The sequence below is a fragment of the Palaemon carinicauda genome, chromosome 15, assembly GCF_036898095.1.
Source record: "Palaemon carinicauda isolate YSFRI2023 chromosome 15, ASM3689809v2, whole genome shotgun sequence".
In the NCBI taxonomy this organism is placed as follows: domain Eukaryota; kingdom Metazoa; phylum Arthropoda; class Malacostraca; order Decapoda; family Palaemonidae; genus Palaemon; species Palaemon carinicauda.
The window spans coordinates 98,099,789-98,107,288 of record NC_090739.1 but is presented as its reverse complement, the minus strand read 5'-3'; the positions used below and the strand labels follow the sequence as shown (position 1 = coordinate 98,107,288).

The window sequence follows — 7,500 nt, the reverse complement described above, 5'->3', positions numbered from 1 at the left end:
AAAACTAAAAGCTCAAATGTTAAATGCCATCATTTTCCAAAAGCAAAGCCATACATAGATCAGTGTCCAGTGTATACCTGCATGTTGTTGTGCAGCTAGAATTAACATTGTGTATGCTACTGTTTGCTCAATTTATTTTAAACTAGAGGATTACAAAGATGACATGAAGTCTCGATTACTAGGAATGAAATTTAAGTCAGCCAGTGCTTTGCTTGATATGTTAAAAGGCTCTCATAGTGTTGACTACCTACTTACACAAAGATTAAATCAAGATTGCCTTGAACATTTCTTTGGGTGTATAAGGTAAATAGGTCACCATGATCCTCCACAAGCTGTGAACTTGGAATTTATCCTAAAAATGATGGTAGGGAAGGAAATTAAAGTAAAAAGTTGAAAAATTGCACGAACCTGACAAAGATGAATATATCACAAAAGAAAGGGAGTAATCGAGGAAGAAGCTCTTGAATACATTGGTGGCTATAGTATCAAGAAATGACGTGTTAAATATCCTTATTTAGGAAATAATATTAAAGAAGTATCAAGGAGTGATACTTGGATAGAATGTTTTAAAGGGGAAGTTGCATGCAGCTTCTATTCAGTTTTTCACAATTGTTAATAAGGGTGAAGATTTTTATTTTTATTTGAATAAAATATTTTGTTGATTTTCATCCATATTGACTAATTAGGGGTAATTCATATTAAAAGCTATTAATTGTGTCACCTGGTGGATCGGGAAGTTGGTGAAAACTCGCTGGTATGAAACTGATGTCTCACCAGGTAAATCCTGAAATGCAGTTAGCACTTGGGTTCAGACTTCTTTTAAGCCTCTGTTAGCATGATTGGTAGCCAACTTGCCTTTTATTTGAAGTTGCTAGGGTTCGATCCCATTATGAGGTATAAATTTACAGTATTTTATTATGAGGTATAAATTTACATTATTTCTATTTGAGCACAATGTTGTGTTGATTTGTATCCATGTTGATTCATTAGGGGTAATTCGAATTAAAAGCTATCAATTGTGTTACCTGGTGGGTCAGGAAGTCTGGGAAAACTCGTTGGTGTGGGACAGTTGTCTCACTAAATACATACCGTACATACATAATTATACCAAGGCACTTCCCCAATTTTGGGGGGGGTAGCCGACATCAACAAATGAAACAAAAACAAAAGGGGACCTCTACTCTCTACGTTCTTCCCAGCCTGATAAGGGACTCAACCTAGTTCAGCTGGTACTGCTAGGGTGCCACAGCCCACCCTCCCCCGTTATCCACCACAGATGAAGCTTCATAATGCTGAATCCCCTACTGCTGCTACCTCCGCGGTCATCTAAGGCACCGGAGGAAGCAGCAGGGCCTACTGGAACTGCGTCACAATCGCTCGCCATCCATTCCTATTTCTAGCACGCTCTCTTGCCTCTCTCACATCTATCCTCCTATCACCCAGAGCTTTCTTCACTCCATCCATCCACCCAAAACCTTGGCCTTCGTCTTGTACTTCTCCCATCAACTCTTGCATTCATCACCTTCTTTAGCAGACAGCCATTTTCCATTCTCTCAACATGGCCAAACCATTTCAACACATTCATATCCACTCTAGCTGCCAACTCATTTCTTACACCCGTCCTCACCCTCACCACTTCGTTCCTAACCCTATCTACTCGAGATACACCAGCCATACTCCTTAGACACTTCATCTCAAACACATTAAATTTCTGTCTCTCCATCACTTTCATTCCCCACAGCTCCGATCCATACATCACAGTTGGTACAATCACTTTCTCATATAGAACTCTCTTTACATTCATGCCCAACCCTCTATTCTTTACCTCTCCCTTCACTGCCCCCAATACTTTGCATCCTTCATTCACTCTCTGACATGCATCTGCTTCCACTCCATTTGCTGCAACAACAGACCCCAAGTACTTGAACTGTTCCACCTCCTCAAGTAACTCTCCATTCAACATGACATTCAACCTTGCACCACCTTCCCTTCTCGTACATCTCATAACCTTACTCTTACCCACATTAACTCTCAACTTCCTTCTCTCACACACCCTTCCAAATTTTGTCACTAATCGGCAAAGCTTCTCTTCTGTGTCTGCAACCAGTACAGTATCATCCGCAAACAACAACTGATTTACCTCCCATTCATGGTCATTCTCGTCTACCAGTTTTAATCCTAGATAAATCTTGAAATACAGTTAGCACTTGGGTTACGACTTCTTTTATAGCCTCTGGTGACATGATTAGTTGCAACCTTGCCTTTCATTTGAATGTGCTAGGATTCAGTCCCAGTATGAGGTAGAAATTTATTTCTATTTGAGGATAATGTGTTGATTTTCATCCATATTGACTCATTAGGGATAATTTAAATTAAAAGCTATCAATTGTGTCATTTAGTGGGTCAGGAAGTCTGGGAAAACTAGCTGGTATGAGACTGATGTCTCACCAGATAAATCCTGAAATGCAGTTAGCACTTGGTTCCAACTTCTTTTAGAGTAGTGGTTCCCAAACTATCTTACCTGATGCTCTCTTTTTGCTTCGAGTAGACCCGCACGCTCCCACTTCCTCTTGTGTTTATGTGAAATAATGCTTGCATTTATTTCTTAGCATTGTTCAGGAAAACAGATTTCTTTTTGTATTTAATTTTAATAATGAAAGTGACTCAAACAAATATAGTACATTCCAGAGATATTTTTTTAAGTACAGTAACTAAAAACAAAACATTTGGTTTGAAGGGAGCGAAAAAAAGTTTAAACATTAGCAAATTGGCAACATTGGCTTGCAATTTTTAGAATAGATAATTTGATAACATGGCATATAATATTTGGAAAGACTCATGAGACTAAAGTACAATTTTATGAATAGAACTTACCTGGCAGTTATATATATATATATTGTTGCTTAGTCTCTGACGTTCGGCAGAATTTTTCAAAAATCGTGGAACCGCCTTGTGGTGGTTGTGCGGTTAGGTGGTTAACAACCCTTACAGGGTGATACTTGGAATCATTCCCGTTTTCTGTTCCTCAGATCATCTCTGCCGGCCGGATCGACAACATCGTTGGTCCGCCATTAGAGTTTTTTGTTTCGCTTTCCCTGTGTCGCTGTACCGGACTTCTTTTTGGTGAAGTACATTGATTTGGGGATTTGGCAATCATGTTTTTGTTTATTCAGATATTTTTTGGTTTGGTTTAATATGAGTGAGAAACTTCATTTTCGTGTATGTGCGAATGAGGAATGCAAGGTGAGGTTACCGAAAGTTTCGGTAGACCCTCACACGGTTTGTTTGGATTGCAGTGGTTTTGATTGTGCACTGGATAATAGGTGCAAAGAATGTGAGATTTTGAATGAGAAAGATTGGTTAGCTATGAAGCGCTATGTGCGCAAATTAGAGCTAGATAGAGTAAGGAGCGCTTCTAGATCTAAATCTAAGTCTACTAGTGAACCTAGTCTAGATATCTCCATTGAACCTTTAATTAATTCCTCTTTGGAAGTTGATCCTTCCCCTGAGGTAGTAACTCCTGCCCCTTCTACAGGATCTGTACCTGCGGATGACCCTCGGTACGCCAGGATGGCGGCCAAGTTGAAGGCTATTAAAGATCAACTTAAGCCTTAAAAAGTAAGAGTGAGAGTGAAGTTAGTGCTTGTGAAAGTGCAGTGGAGGTGGCGACTGATCGAACCTGTCATTACCTTAGGTCTAGACCTCTACCAAGCTCCCAGCATCAAGGGAGAAGGTACTTCGACGACCGAAAGGGGGTGAGAGGTACGTATCCTCTGTCAGCCGTCGCCTCGGACAGTCCTGTTGCAAGCTCCCAGACTGCTCTTGACCGCAACGGGAAAGGTGTGTCGGATGTGATGGTGTCTTCCCCGAACCCCTCTCCCAGACGCAAATGGCAGTATGAGGCTTCAAGACCGACTAAGAGGAGGTGGAACCGGAATGAACAGTCTCGTTCTCACTCTCCCGGTTCTAATAGCCACGAACCTTGTCCTTCGGAGGACGATTTGGATACCGTTCCTGTGAAGAGGACAAAACCAAGGGACGAAAGTCAAGAAAGACCAGCGAAAGATCCTTCTCTTTCTACCAGCGCTAGTCCACAGCCGTCTCCTTCGGAACCGCAGGATCCAGCAGCAGTCGCTAAATCGTTTATGACGGTTATGCAAGAGCAACTTTTCTCTTTGGTGCAAGCTTTTAGCCGCCCTCCCTCCCAGTCGGACAGACGTAAGGACGACTCGTTACCTGTCAAGAAATCAGCTTCTAAGAGGGAACGAGGTTCCTCTCCTAGGGAACCTCAGCGCGCTTCGTCAAAGGCACGACACCGCGCTTCTTCCTTATCTGCTCGCCTCCAGGACTCAAGCAATACGCGACATCAGGACGATTCCGTCTCTCGCTCTTGGCACCAGGACGATTCCGCCTCTCGCTCTCGGCGCCTGGACGATGCCGCTTTTTGTCGCCAGGGCGATTGCAGCTCTCGGCACAAGGACGCTTCCGCCTACCGCCTCAAGGACTCTTCTAGCGCTCGGCGCCAGGACGCTTCCGACTCGTGGCGCCAGGACGACACCTGTGCTCGGCGCCAGGACGCAAGCGGTTCTCGGTGTCAGGCTGCTTGCTGCCCTCTTTTACAGGACGCATCCTGCGATTTTCCTCTTTCGGATTCAGGTGAACCTTCTACCCGAACGAAAGCTGTAGTAGGGGTGGGACAGGATCTTGATGAGGTCTCAGAGGACAAAGACAAGCCTGCGGACACGGCTGGCAACTTTAAGGTTCTCTCTCGCTCCCTCCTTGAGCTGTATGGGGAGGAGTTTCAACCTTCTGCTCCTCATTCTCCACAATCTCAGTTGAGCAGGAAGAAGGCCAAGAAACAGTCGGCCTTCATCAAGATGAAGCTCTCTATTTCTGCTAAGAAGGCTCTCGCTAAAGTAGACGAATGGATGAAGGAGCATAGACAAGCGGTTAAGACCACCTTCTCTTTTCCACCAGCTCGTCTTGCTTCGAAGGCTGGCATGTGGTACGAGACTGGAGAACCTCTGGGTCTGGGAGTTCCTGCCTCCTCCCAGGGTGACTTCTCTGGTATTGTGGACTCTGCCAGAAGGCATGCCCTTAACTCTGCTAAGGTTATGTGGTCAATGTCTGAACTTGATCACCTCGTCAAAGGGATTTTCAGAGCGTTTGAGGTTTTTAGTTTTTTGGACTGGTCTCTAGGGACTCTGGCCAGGAAGGCAGAGCAAATGGAGGAAACACAAGACCTGACGAGTATCATGTCATGCATGGATAAAGCTCTGAGGAATGGATCTAATGAGTTGGCTTCCCTTTTTTCGGCAGGAGTCTTGAAGAAGAGGGCCCTGTTATGTTCCTTTGCTTCGAGATCTGTGACTGTTGCGCAGAAGTCTGAACTCCTTTACGCCCCCCATTCACAACATCTCTTTCCTGAGGCCCTTGTCAGAGATATTACGCTTTCTCTTGCACAAAAGGCCACTCAAGACCTCTTATCGCGCTCGGCTCGGAAGCGTTTGCCAGTCACTTCTTCGTCTCTGAAGAGAGAGAAGAACTCGAGTGGATGGAGACCCGTCCTGGATGTCGGCTCTCTGAACGTCTTCGTGGAAAAGAGGAAATTTACCATGGAGACGACTCAGTCTGTGCTGGCAGCAGTACGTACAGGGGACTGGATGGTGTCTCTCGATTTGCAGGACGCTTATTTTCACGTCCCCATCCATCCAACTTCAAGGAAATACCTGAGATTTATGATCCAGGGCAAGTGCTTCCAGTTCAAGGCACTTTGCTTTGGTCTCAGCACTGCTCCTCAAGTCTTCACCAGGATAATGGCAAATGTGGCAGGCTGGCTGCATCAAGAGGGGATAAGGGTATCCTTTTATCTGGATGACTGGTTGATACGATCACGGTCGAAAGAAAAATGTCTGGAGGACTTACAAAAGACTTCATGATGGCTCAAGAACTGGGTCTCGTCATCAACAGGGAGAAATCTCAGACCGAGCCGAATCAGACTATTCTCTATTTGGGGATAGTTCTGAATTCAGTGCCTCGAGAAGGTCTGAGAATTCTTGAAGAAACAGAAGTGCTCAGCGAAGGAGTGGATGAGTTTACTGGGAACTTTTTCCTCTCTCGAACAGTTTGTCTCTTAGGGGAGACTGCACTTAAGACCTCTTCAACACTTCCTATCAAAGGTGTGGAACAGGAAGACACAGGAAGACTCCTTTTCCTTCCCCATTCCAGCAGAAGTCAAGGATCATCTGATGTGGTGGCTGGATCCAGCTTTGTTATGAGAAGGGATCTCCCTGTACAAGAAGAACCCAGACCTAGTGTTGTTCTCAGACGCGTCTGAGTCAGGATGGGGAGCAACACTAGGAAGCAAGGAGGTCTCAGGCTCTTGGGAAAAGAGTCAGATCGGATGGCACATCAACAGAAAAGAGTTGATGGCCATTCTGTTAGGGCTAAAGGCCTTCAAAGACTCAGTGTCAGGGAAGATAGTGGAGGTCAACTCGGACAACACCACGGCTCTAGCTTACATCAGGAAGCAAGGGGGGACTCACTCTCTGTCTCTGTTCGAAACAGCAAGCGAGCTCCTTCTATGGTCGAAGGAAAACAAGATAGAACTGTTAACAAGATTCGTACAGGGACAAAGGAATGTAAGAGCAGACATGCTCAGCAGGAAAGGGCAAGTTCTTCCCACATAATGGACCCTCAACCAGTAGGTCTGTCAGAGTCTCTGGAAGTTGTGGGGGAGACCTTTAATAGACCTTTTCGCCTCCAACCAGAACAAGAGGTTCCCCAACTACTGCTCCCTAGTTCCGGACAAGGAGGCAATAGCGGTAGACGCCTTTTTGATGGATTGGACGGGGATGGACATACATGCGTTTCCCCCGTTCAAGATCATCAATCTGGTCGTCAGGAAATTCGCTCTCCTAGATTCAGGACGAATGATCCTAGTAGCTCCATTCTGGCCAACGAGAGAATGGTTCACGGAAGTGGTGGACATGTTGATGGACTTCCCAAGAAGCCTTCCTGCAAGTCCAAAGCTTCTCAAACAACCCCACTTCGAGAGGTATCATCAAAACCCCCTCGCTCTCAAACTGACTGCCTTCAGACTATCGAGAAGCTTGTCAGAGCGAGAGGATTTTCGGCACAAGCTGTAAAAGCTATCGCCAGAGCGAGGAGGGTCTCTTCACAAAGGGTCTACCAATCTAAGTGGGAGACTTTTAGAGTTTGGTGTAGGCAGCACAAAGTTTCCTCAACCACTACCTCTGTGAGTCAAATTGCGGATTTTTTGTTATCCCTCAGACAGGATGCTAAACTGGCAGTATCCACAATCAAAGGGTATAGGAGTATGCTCTCAGCTGTCTGTAGGCATAGAGGCTTAGATTTGTCTCAAAATAAAGACTTGCAAGACCTCGTGAAGTCTTTTGAGATAACTAAGCAGGTTCAGTTTAGGCCCCCATCTTGGAACCTGGATGTGGTTCTGAAGTTTCTATGTACCAAGAAGTTCGA

At 45.1% G+C, this 7,500-nt stretch overlaps 1 protein-coding gene across 1 annotated transcript in view; it reads left to right on the top strand.

The window, feature by feature from the left end:
• Positions 1-7,500, top strand: part of LOC137654699 (uncharacterized) — an 85,001-nt gene that overhangs the window by 1,081 nt on the left and 76,420 nt on the right. The gene's annotated exons all lie outside the window — the stretch shown is intronic.